This window comes from Dipodomys spectabilis, unplaced genomic scaffold (genome assembly GCF_019054845.1).
Source record: "Dipodomys spectabilis isolate Male_0828 unplaced genomic scaffold, ASM1905484v1 ptg000043l, whole genome shotgun sequence".
NCBI classification, from domain to species: Eukaryota; Metazoa; Chordata; class Mammalia; order Rodentia; family Heteromyidae; genus Dipodomys; species Dipodomys spectabilis.
Window position 1 is genome coordinate 29508398 of NW_024870720.1, and position 17094 is coordinate 29525491.

The following is a 17094-nucleotide window of genomic DNA, read 5'->3' on the forward strand; positions in this document are numbered from 1 at the left end:
ACACATCCTTCAACCGTATGTTGAAGCACAGAGGAAATTTTGTCCTAAATCATGGGCTTCTGCCATAATCCCAAACGAGTTACCTTTGAAATGTTTCTGTGTGGGTGGTCTCAAAAACACCAGAAAGCTGAACCCTGTCACACCTGGTGCCCTACTAAGTGGGCATGATGGCATCTCTGCATCTGTAGTCTAAGTATGAAGATCAGTAACGCTTGTCAAAAACCTTGATTGGATGCTTAGCAAGTCTGAAGCCAGGCTATGCTCATGTTTAGGCTTCATCAAACAGCCAGCAAAGCAGCAGCAACCCCTCAGAACAAGCCTCTTTCTCCACTCCGCCTCTTCATGGTGAAACGCTTTTGTCTGCTTCTCTGGAATTCATCAAACACAGGTGTGTTTATCTGGGCAATCTTTTCCTTACCACTAAGCTAATGTGACTTCCTGGAGTAACTGCTTTAAATGTTATAAATACAATCTCTAAAGACTTTTGAACTTTTATTCTTCTTTAAAAATATGGCTGGGGAAGGGCTGGGGATTTAGCTCAGTGGAAGAGCACTTGCCAGGCTAAGTGCAAGGCCTTGAGTTTGGACCTCAGTTGCAAAAATAAAACAACCTAGATAATGTACACACACACACACACACACACACACACACACACACACACACACACACACACACACATACACATATATGAATGAATGGATGACGGGAGAGAAGAGGTATCTCCAGTTAACCGATACAAAGAGGAAGCAGAGAAAAGTTTCAGACAATTTTGGCACTTGCCCAGCAGCACTGTTGAGATAAGGCACAATTTGTTATTACAAGAAATTAGTAGCCCCACAAAAAATAAAATACTTAGGAATTAACTAAAGAAATGAAGGACCTCTATGATGAAAACTTTAAAAACCCAAAAAAGGAAATCAAAGCAGAACTAAGGAAGTGGAAAAACCTCCTGGATAGGGTGGATTAATATCGTGATAATAGCAATTCTGCCAAAGGCTGTCTACAAATTCAATGCAATACCCATCAATATCCCAACCTCATTCTTCAATTAAATAGGAGAAGCAATCCAAAAATTCATATGGAACAATAAAAGACCCTGAATAGCAAAAAATAATCCTTAGCAGAAAGAACAGTGCTGGAGGAATACCAATACCAGACTTCAAACTCCACTACAAAGCCATAGTACTCAAAACGGTAGTGGTAGTGGCACAAGAATAGACCTGAAGACCAATGGAATACAACCGAAGACCTAGAAATGAACCCACAGACCTATAGCGCTTAATCTTCGATAAGGGAGCTAAAAAAATAGAATGGAAGAAAGATAGTCTCTTCAGTAAATGGTGCTGGCAAAATTGGTAGAACACCTGTAGAAAAATAAAATTAGAATCTTTAAATAGGGATACAGGTGGACCCATTGCAACAATGAGATGTACAAGTCGTTATGTTGAAAAACGAACTTTACAACTTTGGTGGTGGGGGGATTGGAGCGAGGGGGGGCAGGGGAGGGAGGTATGGGAAGGGATGGGAAGGGGAAACAAAGGAGGAGGCAACAATGCTTGATAAGAAATGTACTCGTTATCTTGCCCATGTAATTGTAACCCCTCTGTACAGTATTTTCACAATAAAAAAAAAGAAAAAGAAAATTAGTTCCTTATATATCACCTTGCACCAGAATCGACTCCAAATGGATCAAAGACCTCGAAGTCAAAGCAGACACCCTGAAAACATTACAGGAAGGAATAGGAGAAACGCTAGAGCTCCATGGCACAGGCCAAAATTTTCTTAATAAAGAACCAGAAACACAACAAATCAAAGAAAAGTTGGACAAATGGGATTGCATGAAACTGCAGGGCTTCTGCATGGCAAAGGACATAGCTAGCAAGATCAATAGAAAGCCCACGGATTGGGAGAAGATCTTCACTAGCCATACAATGGACAAGGGTCTCATATCTAAAATATACTTGGAACTCAAAAACTTAAGTCAGCCAAAAACAAATCCTCAAAGAAACAACTGCCCGATTAATAAGTCCATTAAAGATACACTTCTCTGAAGAGGAAATAAGAATAGCTAGTAGACACCTTAAGAAATGCTCAACTTCCCTGAACATAAAAGAAATGCAAATCAAAACAACATTGAGATTCCACCTCACCCCAGTTAGAATGACTATAATCAAGAAATCTAATAACAGATGCTGGAGGGGATGTGGCTAGAAGGGAACCCTACTGCATTGTGGGAGTGTAAACTTTTCAGCCACCTTGGAAAGCAGTATGGAGGTTCCTCAAAAGACTCCACATAGAGCTCCCCTATGACCCAGCAATCCCACTTTTGGGCATTTACCCGAATGATCACAAACAAGGCCATACTAAGGCTACCAGCACAACTATGTTTATTGCAGCATTATTCACTATAGCTAAAATATGGAACCAACCCAGATGCCCTTCAGTAGATGAGTGGATCAAGAAAATGTGATAGATAGATATAGATATAGATATAAATATAGATATAGATACGATATAGATATAGATATATACAATGGAATTCTATGCTTCTATCAGAAAGAAAGACACCATCCCATTTGTTAGGAAATGGAAAGATTTAGAAAAAATCATATTAAGTGAAGTTACCCAGTCCCAAAGAAATTTAGGTCCCATTGTTTCCCTTATTTGCAATAATTAGTATACATATAGGATAACCTTATTAGATGAGCTGAAAAGTTCAAAAACCATGTACAAATGATCATATAAGATGATGCTAAGTGAAATGAAGCCCAAGATAGGGCGCAAGAGGTTTTTTATGTTGTTGTTTTTAATGTACTATGTGATTTTTTTCTTTGTTTCTTTTGTATGTTCTTCCCCCTATGACATATCCCCTGTTGTCACTGTATTTGATTTTGGTACTCTGAATCTTGTATATACATGTATCTAATCTGGGCAGGGGAAGGGGAGTAACAAAACGCTGAAACAAGGACACAGGATGACTCATTGCAATAAGGATACCCACAGGACAATATATTGGAAATGAACTTTACAACTTCGGGCAGGGGTGGAGGGGAGTGGGGGGAAAGAGGAGGGTGGGAGGTGGGGGAGGGAAGGGGTAACAATGATCAACAAGTAATGTACTCATTGCCTTACTCATGTAACTGTAACTCCTCTGTACAGCATCTTAGCAATAAAATTTTAAAAAATAAGTAAATAAATAAAAATAAATTAGGTTTTTATTGTACTGTTTGTGTTTCTCCTCTTTCTCTTTTTTCTTCTTTCTTTTTTCCTTTCTTCTTTCTTTTTCTGTTTTTTTTTTTTCCCCTTTCATCGTTATTTCTGATTTCTGTCCTGCATGTAACTTTCTGTGGGGAGAGGAAGGATAAGCACAGAAACAAATGGTTGACGAAGGAGGAACCAATTCAGGAGTGATACTCACTAGACACTATATTGAAAACTATACAGCTTGGTGGGGAGGGGGGTTAGGAGGAAAAAAACTGGAAGAAAATGAAAGGGGAGTGACACAAAAAGAAATGTACTCATTACCTGACTCATGTAACTGTAACCCCTCTGTCCATTACCTTTACGATAAAGAACAAAGAAATGAGGGAAACACCTTGCTGTCAAAGTAGTCTGAATTTTGGTCAGAAGGCTGAGATCTCAAAATTGCAGTTCTATGTCAGCCTGGGCAGGAAAGTCTGTAAGATTTTTATCTCCAATTAATCACCAAAAAGCTAGGGGAACTGGGGCTAAGGATGAGCCTTGAGCACAAAAGCTCAGGGACAGTACCCAGGCCCTGAGTTCAAGCCTAAGGACCAACACAAACAAAAAGGAGGAAGAGGTTTTTAAATGTAAAGTTTTTAAATAATAAAAACAGTGTACTCTTCCCCCAGCTCAAAAGCTTGACCTAACAGGACTATCATACAGAGAATATTGTATTTAAGGTTTAGAGTTGTTTGATGTACCCAGAGTACATCAAGGAGTTCTATTGCTACTGATTCATCCCGTACATCAGAAATAGAAAAAGAAAAAAAAAAAGGAAAGTTGCAAGGAACAGGATGTAAAGTTAGCTCAAACATTACTGCATCACCAGAAAAACTTTTCTCTATTCTGTGCATAGAGAAACCTCAAGTATATATTCATCTTTTCCATTGAAGGATATTTTTCTTTAGAAAGATAATGGGAATCAATACAGAGATAACCCTAAAAATAATAGAAATAAATATGCCTATTTAAACAGGTAGATATTGTTTAGATTAACATATATCTTCTGTATTTATATAATGTTTGAAAATATAACTTCAGGAATAAGGCAAGTATTTAAAGAGATTTATAGCAGGTGTTAGCAGTCCAGAGCTAAATCCAGTCCAGTCAGCATTCTATATGACTGACACCTTCCAAAACCTGATGTGCTGCCAATCTCTTGTCTGGTTTCCTGAAATCCGGGTCATCTGCCAAGATAGAAAGGGAAATTGGAATTAGAGCATATTCCTTCTTCTTCCCCAGAACCACAAATCCAGATGTTTTTTTGTTTTTGTTTTTTTTTGTCGGTCGTGGGGCTTGAACTCTGGGCCTGGGCACTGTCCCTCAGCTCTTCAGCTCAAGGCGAGTGCTCTACCACTTGAGCTACAGCACCACTTCCGGTTTTCTGGTGGTTTATTGGAGATAGGAGTCTCACAGTCTCTCCTGCCTGGGCTGGCTTTGAACCACGATCCTCAGATCTCAGCCTCCTGAGTAGCTAGGATTACAGGCGTGAGCCACCAGCGCCCGGCTATCCAGATGTTTTTTTATTCATAGAAAAGAAGAGCACTAAAGTTAGCTCAATGCATCTGAGAGTTAAGAACAGAATTCCTCCCTCCCAACAGCTCATCAGCCTCCACACAGTACTCCTAGACTGCATACAGTGGATCTCACACTAGGGTGAGCTCTCATTCAAGGATTTATTTCCCTAAGAGATTTCCATCATCTGATTCTAGTAAACATAATACAAGCCCGCATATCTCACTACAGCCCTCTGCTTGTTCCCTCATCCTCTCCCTATACTGAGTAACCAACACTGCTTCTAACTCCTCTAAATGTACCAGTGCCATTTCCCTCATTACTCTGACTGGAAATCTGCTATCACTCTTATCATTATTCCTTTGCGCTCTTTTTCTTGCTGTCTTTGTCTTTACCATTGGTTTTTTGAGAAATTGTATCAAGTGCCCTGATGTAACTTTCTTCATTTTTCTTGTGATTAGATCTGACTTGCATTTTTTATTAAATTCAGAGAATCTCAGCAATCATTTCTTCAAATATTTTTCCTTCCTCCCTAACTCAGTATTTTCTCTTCTTTGAGTGACCAATTACATGGATATTAGTTGATCAAACATAGCTCTCTGGTCTTCTTTTGATGTAAAATAATTCCTTTTGCCTTTACTTTTTGTCTTTACTTTCATTATGGACAGCTTCTACTGCTATATTTTCAAATTTAGTTGTCTTTTGTTCTCATATATAATCTGCCACTAATGCCATATATGGCATATTTTATCTCAAGTATTGTATTTTTCATCTCTACAAGTTCAACATAGTATTTTACTTATATAATATTTTATATATATATTACTTTTCTTTAACTTTTAGAAGACATAAAATATAGTTATAACAAATTGTTGAAGTTAATTTGTCTTCTGATTCTAACATCTGTGATAGCTCCTGATTACTTTTGGTTAATTATATTCCTTGTGTGGGTCATGTTTTTGTATTTGCTTATGTAACTTGCAATCTTTGTATAATGATAGACATTGCGAATTGTAACTTGCTGGGTGCTGAGTACTTTGTATTTTTTAATTTTATTTTATTGTACAGAAAGGTTACAGTTGCATAAGTAGCAAGGTAATGAGTACATTTCTTTTCAAACAGCGTTACCCTCTCCTCTCATTTTCTTGTGCTTTCTCTCCTCACTCCCCTCCCCCCAAGTTGTAAAGTTTATTTCCAACATAAAGTCTAGTGAGTATGGCTGTTGCATTGTTTCACCCTTTGTCCCACAAGTTCTGTGATTCTCCTTCCCTTCCCCAAATCAGATAAACTTACATACAAGACAAAGTGTATCGAAATCAGCAACAGTGACCATAGGGAAATAACCAGAGGAGTAAAAAAATGAAAGACAAAAGAAATAACTGCAAACAGTACACTAAAAAAATATAAAAACAACAACAAAAACAACCCTCTTGTTTCCATACCATGGAGATCATTTCAATTAGCATCATTTTATATGATCATATGTACATAGCTACTGGGCTACTGTGAACCTCTGCCAGGTCTATCCTAGGCAGAGGGAAACTATGGAGCCTATGTTTCTTTGTGTCTGGCTTACTTCACTTAATATGATTTTTTCCAAGTCTTTCCACTTCTTTATAAATGGAGCAATGTCATTCTTTCTGATGGAAGCATAGAATTCCACTAAATATATATACACCACATTTTCTGGATCCATTCATCTACTGAGGGGCATCTGGCATCTTAGCTATGGTAAATAATGTTGCAATGAACATAGTTGTGCTGGTAGATTTGGTGTGGCCTTGTTTTATCATTTGGGTAAAGGAGTGGGATTACTGGGTCAGAGGGGAGCTGTTTAGTCTTTTGAGGAACCTCCATACTGCTTTCCAGAGTGGCTGAACAAGCTTACATTCACACCAAAAGTGTAGTAGTATGCCCTTTAGGCCACATCCTCACTAACATCTGTTATTATTTGTTTTTTTTGATAATGACCATTCTAACTGGGGTAAGGTGGAATCTCATTTCTTCATGTGTCTATTGGCCATTCTTATTTCCTCTCCAAAGAAGTCTCTTTAAAATTTTTTTAGCCCACTTATTAATGGGGTGGTTGTTCCTTTAATGATTTGTTTTGGGAGGATTTAATTGTTTGAACTGTAAGATTTTTTATATGAAGCCCTTGTCCGTTATATAGCTTGTGAAGATCTCCCAATCTGTGGGCTTTCTAATTACCTTGCTAACTATGTCTTTGCCATGTAGAAATGCTGCAGTTTAATGCAATCCCATTTATCTAGCCTTTCTTTGATTTGTTGTGATTCTGGATCTTTATTTAGGAGGTTTTGACCTGTGCAAAGGGGCTCTAGTGTTTCCCCTATCTCTTCCTGTAATATTTCCAGGGTATTTGCTCCTACCTCAAGGTCTTTGATCCATTATTTTGTATTTTTATATGTAATCATAAATTGTGATTTGAGATTCACTTTAGTTACTTGATCTAAGTATGGCCTTTATGATGGTAGTTATACCCCTAGTAGTAGGGCCACCTGGCCAAATTACTATCCACATGGAGGGGGAAAGAAAAATTTCTTGAGTATCCATCCCAATGCTCAATAAAACTTAAATTTTGGAGGCCATGCACATTGACTCATGCCTAGAGTCCCAGCTGTTCAGGAGAAGTAGATCCAGAGAATTAAGAATTGTTCTGACAAAAAGTTTTCAAACCCCTATCTGAACACACAAGTCAGTCATAGTAGTTTATGCCTCTCACTTCAGCTACTTGAGAGAGACACAAGTAAGGGGATTATGGTCCAAGACAGCCTTAGGAAAACATCCAAGAAAGCCTATCCAAAAAGAAGCTAAAAGCAAAAAATGGTAGAGTGCATTGCTCAGAACAGAGTGTTCATCTAATACCCTATGCGTTCAAATGCAGTACTATAGAAAAATAAAAATTAAAAATAGCTGGGAAGTGGTGGTTCATGCCTCTAGTCCAAGAATCTGAGATCTGAAGATCATAACTTGAAGCTAGCCCAGGCAGGAAAGTCTGTGAGACTCTTATCTCCAACTAACTACCAAAAAAAGCTGAAAGTGAGGATGCAGCCCAAAAGCTCAAGGACAGTCCCCAGGCCCCGAGTTCAAACACTAGTATTTGCAAATAAATAAATAATAAAAATTAAAAATAAATCATAAAGGTTTCTAATCTGGTTTGTGAGAACAAATATATTCCTGGACCTATGTGAATGTCTGAGGTTATGTTGTGACCATTTATAATTCACGCACACACATATACACACACATTTTGGGGTAATTTTCTTGTACAAATACACTTTGTCAGTAATCTGTGACCACTCAGAGAAGCTTCTGCCAGTCTCCAGGGTGCTCCTTTGTCAGCTACTTCTTTTTTAATCCTTGCCTTGTAAACTCAAGCCTGATCCCCTCAAGCTCTGTTTCAGTTTCCTTGGTTGAAGGGCCTTGCCAAGCATTACCTGGGTTCCCTTCTGTTATACTTTTAATAATCATCTTTATTCGTGTTGCCCTTAATATAGCCTGAAATTTTTGGATCAAAGATCATCGCTGCAGGATCAATAGTTAGAATAACATTGTACCATTGTTCCACCCTCCCACGCCCCAAAAACATAATGAGAAACAGGAAAAATCATTTTCTTTTTTTTTTTTTTCTGTTGGTCATGGGGTCTGAACTCTGGGCCTGGGCACTGTCCCTCAGCTCTTCAGCTCAAGGCTACTTGAGCGATACACCACTTCCAGCTTTTTCTGCTTATGTGGTGCTGAGGAATCGAACCCAGGGCTTCATGCATACAAGGCAAGCACTCTACCACTGAGCCACCTTCCTAGCCCCAGAAAAATCATTTTCTATGAGCAACAGGCTGATTCTACAGGTAAAAGACACAGAAAGAAAAATATTTTGTGCTCTTGTGCCAGAGAAAGAAGCAGAGGCTTCTCTTTCAAAATTTCTAACAGCCTCTTTGGAAATCCCTTACTTTAACCTTTTGGAATATAAACATCTCTCCAGAGAAGAAATAATCCCAGTATCTCCAGTTCTGTAACTCAGAGATGCCTCTAAGCCTAAACTTCATCCTCTCTTGAGATATAAACCTGTAGTTCTGGGGTTAAATAAATGCCTTTGGCGGTCCCACGATCTATTTAGTTGTGAATTGACTTGTAAATTTGTTCTCAAGTCAGATTCCAAAGTTTAGTCAAAATTTGTTAAAGAAACCCCAACTATGAAGAAAAAAAAATGACTGCTCCTCAATCCCACTGCCTCCCTGGGCCATGACCTGGAAACACTCTCAAATGAAGCAAAACAATTGTATCTCAACCTGTGAGTTCCCCACCTCTCAGAATTATGATCCTTTGTAACCTGATGGTGAGGGTCGTGAAAACTTTGGTTCTATTGGTTATTCCGGGCATGAGTGGAAATCTAGTTCCTGTGATTCTATCTTGGGGGGAAGCCAAGATCTTGAGCTGCTTCATATCTCTTTGCCTTTGCCCTCATCTTTCCCTCTGTGTAAAAACCCTTTACCACTAGAAACACTGCCCCCTGATGACCACCTACCTGTAAAGTCTTTGCAGCTTTTAAGGCTCAATTCAGGATACCTGTGTGTAAGATTTTCCACATCCCCACAAACATCTAGGTGTCTATAGAAGAAATTTCTAGTTCCTGACAACTGAGGATTCTGCTCTCCACCTTTCATGTAACCTTGGCCTGATTAAGTTTTCACTCTTTCCAGCTTTCACTGTATCCAGCTTTGTGAGAATGGCTGGTCTCCTCCCTACTACAGGTGTTTGTGGTCATTTCATTCTTGGTGGTGACTGGTTCAGGATGTTCATCTACCCCATCTTTGGCCCATCAGAGAAAAGAAATTGGTGGCTGGATTTTTAACTGAAGTTCCTTCCGTCCAGTGAAGGCATGCAGAAAGAAATTATTTTTCTTCCTCTTGTGGGCATATAGTATCTTTATATATTTTGATGTTATTCCTCCCTATTAACAACTGAGAATGAAGCCAACACTTAGCAGAATGGAAAGAACCTGGGTCCTTGTTGGTATCAGTAAGCAGCAGAAACTCAGTTCTCTGTTGTGTGCAGTTGTTGGAGACAACTTGAGTTGGAGTTTTGGCCAAAACACCCCTAACTGAGGAGTGGGTTCATTGGTGGCACCTAGTACATGGGAATTTTCCATCTATGGCTGGGTCCACGTCTGTCTGTCCAGTCTCTCAAGAGCCCAGAGAACACTAGGGCAACTTCACTCTCTACAATCAGTCTGAAATAAAATAAGCATGGAAGTTGTGCCAAATTATTGGTTTTCATCTCCCCAGAAGTCTATGAATTTTCTATTAGGTTTGTTTCATTGTGGGGAGGGTTGTTTGTTTGGCAGTATTCAGGTTTGTACTTAGGGCCTCATGCTTGTTAGACAGATATTGTACCTCATGAGCTAGACCTTTAGCCCTTGTTGGTCATTTTTTAATATATTTATTATTGTGGAAATACTGTACAGAGGGGTTACAATTACATGGACAAGATAATGAGTACATTTCTTATCAAGCATTGTAGCCTCCTCCTTTGTTTCCCCTTCCCATCACTTCCCAGCCTCCCTTGTTGGTCATTTCTGAGATAAAATCTCTTTTCTTTTTTTTCCTCCCAATTAGCTTGAACTACAATCCTCCTATTCACACTTCCTGCTATAATTTAGGATGGTAAACATGCTTCTCTTCACCCAGTCTTTTATTGGTTAAGGTAGGAGCCTTGCAGACTTTTTGCCTAGGCTGGCCTAGAACTGTAATCCTCAGATCTCAGCCTCCTGAAGCATGAGCCCCCATGCTTATTTTATTTTTGGTGGGGGGGGGGGAGGGGGGGGGAGGGGGGGGGGTCCAGTCATGGGCCTGAACTCTGGGCCTGGGCGCTGTCCCTCAGCTCTTCAGCTCAAGGCTAGCGCTCTACCACTTGAGCCACAGTGCCACTTCCGGCTTTTTTTTCTGCTTATGTGGTGCTGAGGAATCGAACCCAGGGCCTCATGCATGCAAGGCAAGCGCTCTACCACTGAGCCACCTTCCCAGCCCATGCCTGGCTTTTATTGCTATCATTATTGATACCTAATATTCATATGAAAGCTAACTACATAGATGCTGCATGCTACATCTCATGTAATCATCCCAATCATTTTAGGCAGTAGATGCTATTACAGTATTGAAAAAGTCCAGTCATGTGTCCAAGCTTAGGGATTCACAGCTTAGGGAGTGGCAGAACTAAGACTCAGCCTTTTGTCTCTTAACCACTAGATGTTTTTCCTGAGGAAATGATCTTATATTACTAATTTTATCCACAAATGTCTCCCTCTATAGTTTTTATATGTACATATAATACAGGTGATTCAAACTGAATTGAGTTGAATTCAATTCAACGCAATTTTAGGAAGCAGAGAAAAGGGTTATTTCTGACATTCACATGCTTACCAAGGATCCTGTCACAGTCCAACTATAATTTCTTCATAAAAAATAAATTGATACTTCAGAAATATAACCCATTCATTCTGGGTAGAGATTCTCAGGCCTATGCTAATGAGATTGACTCTCTAAATTCCAAAACCCTTCAAATAATTCATTTTATGTTCAAATGATCCATTTATTCCCTCTTCTACCTTGTCACAGAACTCATAAGTATTTCATCAACTAGCATATAATTCCACATTTGTTTCCTTTTGCAAAGTCAGGCAAGATGTCTGAGCACCCAATAAATATTAATTAGTGAAGATGATAAAGGTTAATTTGATAAGTTTTTTCTTCCTAATTTCTCATTTGGATTGAAAGCTTTGGAAAAGCACATTTCAAATCTATATGTTGCTAATCAACTTAGCCAGATACTGCAGCTTCTTTTGTTCAAAAGGCTTTGCAGTCATTACCGGTAGAATAGCCTCTGCAAATCCTGATACATTAAACTGAAGAAAGCTGGAAGTGCCAGAATAACATTCTATTCTGAGGCCATCTTCCTTGTCTCCCTTTTCTTCCATTGGGATAGGAGAACGGGGTTCTGTAAGCCAATTTTCAATGGCAAAGTTAGAAGATACACTTTTATTTTTATTTATTTTGTTAGTTCTAGGGCTTGAACTCAGGGTCTGGGCTCTGTCCCAAAGCTTTATTGCTCAAGACTAGTGCTCTACCACTTGAGCCACAGCTCTGCTTCCAGCTTTCAAGTGATTAACTAGAGATATAAGACTCTCACACTTTACTGCCTAGGCTGGATTCAAACTGTGATCATCAGATCTCAGCCTCTTAAGGAGCTAAGATTATAGGTATGAGCCTCCAATACCCAGCATCTTCTACTCTTCATTTGCAGCAGTCCCCTCCTCCTCAAATATTTTATCTTCTAAGATATTATGAACAAACAAGGCCATACTAAAGCTACCAGCACAACTATGTTTATCACAGCATTATTCACCATAGCTAAGATACAGAACCAACCCAGATGCCCCCAGTAGGTGAATGGATCAAGAAAATGTGATATGCATATATATATATATATATATATATATATATATGATGTGAGATTATATATATATATATATATATATATATATGATGGAATTCTATGCTTTCATCAGGAAGAATGACATTGCCCCATTTGTTAGGAAATGGAAAGAATCATATTAAGTGAAGTAAGCCAGACCCAAAGAAACATAGGTCCCATGGTTTCCCTTATTTGCAATAATTAGTATATGTCTAGGATAATCTTATACGATGAGCAGAAAAGCTCAAAAGCTATGTACATATGACCATCTAAGATGATGCTAATTTAAATGAACCCCAAGATATAGACACAAGAGGTTTTTTTATGTTGTTGCTGTTTTTAATGTACTATGTGATTTTTTCTTTGTTTCTTTTGTATGTTCTTCCCTGTTGTCACTGTATTCAATTTTAGTACTCTTCATCTTGTATATACATTTGTCTAATTTGGGGAGGGGAAGGAGAATAACAAAATGCTGAAACAAGGACACAGGATGGCCCATTGCAACAATGATACTCATAAGACACTATGTTGGAAATGAGCTTTACAACTTAGGGGAGGCAGAGAGGAATGGGGGAGATGGAGAAGGAAGGGATAGTAGGAGAAAAATAAAGGAGGGGGTAACAAGGCCCGACAAGTAATGTACTCATTACCTTACTCATGTAACTGTAACCCCTCTGTACAGCATCTTTACAATAAAATAAAACTTAAAGAAAAGATAGTGTGGAGTATAGTTTTGTCATCACTGTCTGCTAGTCTTTTGTTTATGATGTGTTTGTTTTGTTTTTTTTTTTTTTTGGTATTATACCTGGGTTTGAACTCAGGGCCTTGTACTTAGTCCTCTGACTGACATTTGCACCATGCTCCCAGCTCTGCTTTGTCATTTTGTGCACACATAAACAAGATAACAACAGAGAGCAGAAGATTTTGAGAAACTGAGTCACACTCTGACTCACCTTTTAAGTGGGAATGGACATGAGCTCTGGCACCAGGTCAAGGTGATCCTTTGGGCTATAAGGAGAGATGAGGAGTTCCAGGAAATGGTATCTTTTGGTTCCTGAAGGAAATTCAGCTAAAATCTCTTCGAGGATACAATGAATTGACCAAAGCAAATCACAAATTCCAAAGGGACTCAAATAAAGGAAATGTAAGATTAGCACTGAAAGTCTGCAGTTAATTTGGGAAGATAAACTTCTGATCTTAAATAGAACTAGTTCCTTTGAAATGTAAAATAGCAAATTATATTAAGTGAAGTAAGCCAGGCCCAAAGAAACGTAGGTCCCATGGTTTCCCTTATTTGTAATATCTAGTATATGTATGAGTCAAGCGGAAAAGGTCAGATAATGTGATGTCAGGAAAATGAACCCTTAGATGTGTATTTTAATGTTTTTTTTCTTTCATGCATGTGTTTCTAACACATTTATAAGATTATCTCTTTGTTGCTTTGTATGTCCCTCCCCCACAGTATAACCCCTGCTTTCACTATATTTGATGTCAGTATAACTTGTGGAGGAGATGGGGAAAAACCAGTTGTTTAAGGATACAGGTGGACCTGTTGCAACAATAAGAAGTACAAGTTGTCATGTCCAAAACAAGCTTTACAACGTTGGTGGGGGGGGGGGGGGGAAGGAGAAGGATTGGGATTGGGGGGGAGGGGGGAGGCTGGGAAGGGATGTGAAGGGTAAACAAAGGAGGAGGCTGCAATGCTTGGTAAGAAATGTACGCATTATCCTGTCCATGTAACTGTAACTCCTCTGTACAGTATGTTCACAAATAAAATTAAATTAAATTAAAAAAAAAAAAAGAAATGTAAAATAGCTCAAAACTATCTGCATCTAAGGCATGGACACTCCTCTGCTTTCCTCCATCTGGGTAGGAGTTTGCAGATATTGGAGCAACATTAGACCACAAGAAGCATTCCCTCCCCATCCCCAAAATCAATGAAAACAAGTCTAAAAAGTTAAGTTCTAATTTATAGCCAAATAGGCTTTCTGATCCACAGTTTCTCATCTGGATCAGGATTCATCAAGGATCAGGATTCCTTTATTTACCAAGATGAGATATGTATAGCCCTTTGTAAACTCTAAAAGATTACGTAAGTACAAGGAGCCATTCTTTGGATGACCCAGGCAGATTTCCAAAACACTATAAATTGACGTCAAAAATAGGGCACTAGTGTTGGTAAGCCACAGTAAAAGCTGCTGAGCTGAGGAAGGAGAGTTATTCTGTAAACAAGGCATGTCCTGTGATCCTGAAAAGGTAGAAAGAAGAATCTACATGGACTGAGACAAACCTTCATAACAGCTTTGGAGACTAAAAGCAGCATTCACTAATTAAATTGAGGCAAAAATAATTTTGACCAAAAATACAAAGGAAATAAATCATTTCAATAATTCCAGTGTTATCTCACATTCAAGAAATGCTTACAGCTAGGCACCAGTGCCTCAGAACTGTAATCCTAACTACCTAGGAGACTGACAGATGGAAGTCAGTCTAGACAGGAAAGAAATCCATGAGACTCTTATCTTCAATTACCCACTAAAAAGCTAGAAGTGGAGTTATGGCTCAAGTGGTAGAGTGCTAGCCTTGAACAAAAAAGCTCAGGAACAGTGCCAACACCATGAGTTCAACCCTCAGGACTGGCACAAAACAAAAACAATAAAAGCAATGTTCACAATGGCCAAGTAGCATCCTAAGTGCTTTATTTACTTTATCTACCTTTTTTTTTTTTTTGTCGGTCGTGGGGTTTGAACTCTGGGCCTGGGCGCTGTCCCTCAGCTCTTCAGCTCAAGGCGAGCACTCTACCACTTGAGCTACAGCACCACTTCCGGTTTCTGGTGGTTTTATTGGAGATAGGAGTCTCACGGTCTTTCCTGCCCGGGCTGGCTTTGAACCGCGATCCTCAGATCTCAGCCTCCTGAGTAGCTAGGATTACAGGCGTGAGCCACCAGCTCCCGGCTTCTACCTTAATCTCTTCTCCTGTGAAGTACTCACCAGTCTCAGGATTAACATCACTTTTCAAAGAAGCTTATGAAATCTAGAAAATTTGCCCAAGATTATAGAGAATAGTAGCTGAGATGTGAACTCATGCTTCTAGCCATGTCTGTCTTTGTTCTTTCTTCCTTGTTTTTTCTTTCTTTCTTCTTTCTTCTCTCCTCCTCCTCCACCTTCTCCTCCTCTTCCTCCATCTTCTTCTTTTGTCTTTTTTTGTTGTTTATTTTTTGTGTGTATATGCTAGTCCTGTGGCTTGAGCTCAATGCCTGAGCACGTCTCTGAGCTTTTTTGCTCAAGGCTAGTGCTCTACACTTGAGTCACAGCTCCACTTCCAACTTTTTTTTAAATTCTATTTTCTTGTAAAGATGCTGTACAGAGAGGTTATGTCAGTAAGTTAATGAGTACATTTCTTGTCGAGCATATTTACCCCCTCCTTTGTTTTTCTTCCACTGTCCCTTCCCTCCCCTACATTCCCCACTCCTCTCCACCCAAAAGTTACAAGGTTCATTTCCAGCATAGTGTCTTGTGAGTATCATTGTTGCAATGGGTCATCCTGTGTCCTGTTTCAGCATTTTGTTATTCCCCTTCCCCTCCCTAAATTAGATAAATGTATGTACAAGACGCAAGGAACCAAAATCAAATACAATGACAACAGAGGATATATCATAGGGGAAAGAACATACAAAAGAAACAAAGAAAAAAAACACATAGTACATTAAAAACAACAACTTCCAGCTTTTGGGGAGGTTAATTAGAGATAAAAGTCTCATGGATTTACCTGTTCTGACTGGCTTTGAACAAGATCCTCAGACCTCAGCCTCCTTAGTGGCTAGGATTACAGGCGTGAGCTACAAACTCCACCACTGTTAGCGCTTCTTCTCACATCTCGATAAAGTAAATGCTTCAGACACTGTGTAAATTCCTAAGTTTCATATTTCCCAGGCACGGAAAGGGAAGGGCCGCAGGAGATTTGCAGATGCTCCCTCTAGCTCTAATTTATCTCTTAACAAAAAACGAGCATGAGACAATGGTTCAAGAGGTAAAACGAATGTTGTTCAAGGAGTACAGAAGAGGGGAAAGAGATCCCAGGATAGACCTGGGCTCAGTTCTCAACGCAGCAGTCAAGCCAGAGGAGGGAAGAAACCACGGATGGAAATTTGTGTGGAAGAAACTTAAGGAAGTGGGAGTATGCAGATTAACCTGATGACAGAAATTAGTTGGGGAAGGAGGGATTTAATCAGATATCAAAGGTAAGGGTTTTGAGTAAACCAAGTAAACAAAATTCTTGCTACAACTATTTTTACTCTGTATTATTATTATCTTTAGGATCTGTACAAAGGAGTTGCCGTTTAACGTCACAGTTTATGGATACAAGATATCTTGACCCATGTCATGCCTTTGGTCATTCTCACCCATTTTCACCCCACCCATCCCTTCCCTCACTCTTCTTAATTTTGTAGGGTATACATTAGATTCCTATCTGCATTCCCCCCCCCCCACCCCTCCTCTCATTGTCTACCCCTTTCCCCTCGATGCCGCCCCATCCATTTTGAGTACTTGCTTCCTGGTGTTTTATTTTGCTGAACTTTCATTTTGGTTTTCTAAGTTATTTGAGATCTCCCTTAATTCAACGGTAGAATACATTTGCATACACTTGCATCCCATTCCTCACATGTACTTATGAGTTTGTAAGCTAAATCTAGGCTTGTTCATTCAACAATTCTTTTGAGGACAAATCTTAAGCACAAACCCTAGTTGAAAAAAAGGACCCAGAGGAGCCTGTCTGGTGTTTAGGCTAGGATAGAATCTTTATTGTGTTGGATTTTTCTGCTTGGGATCATATCAACCCAGAAATAG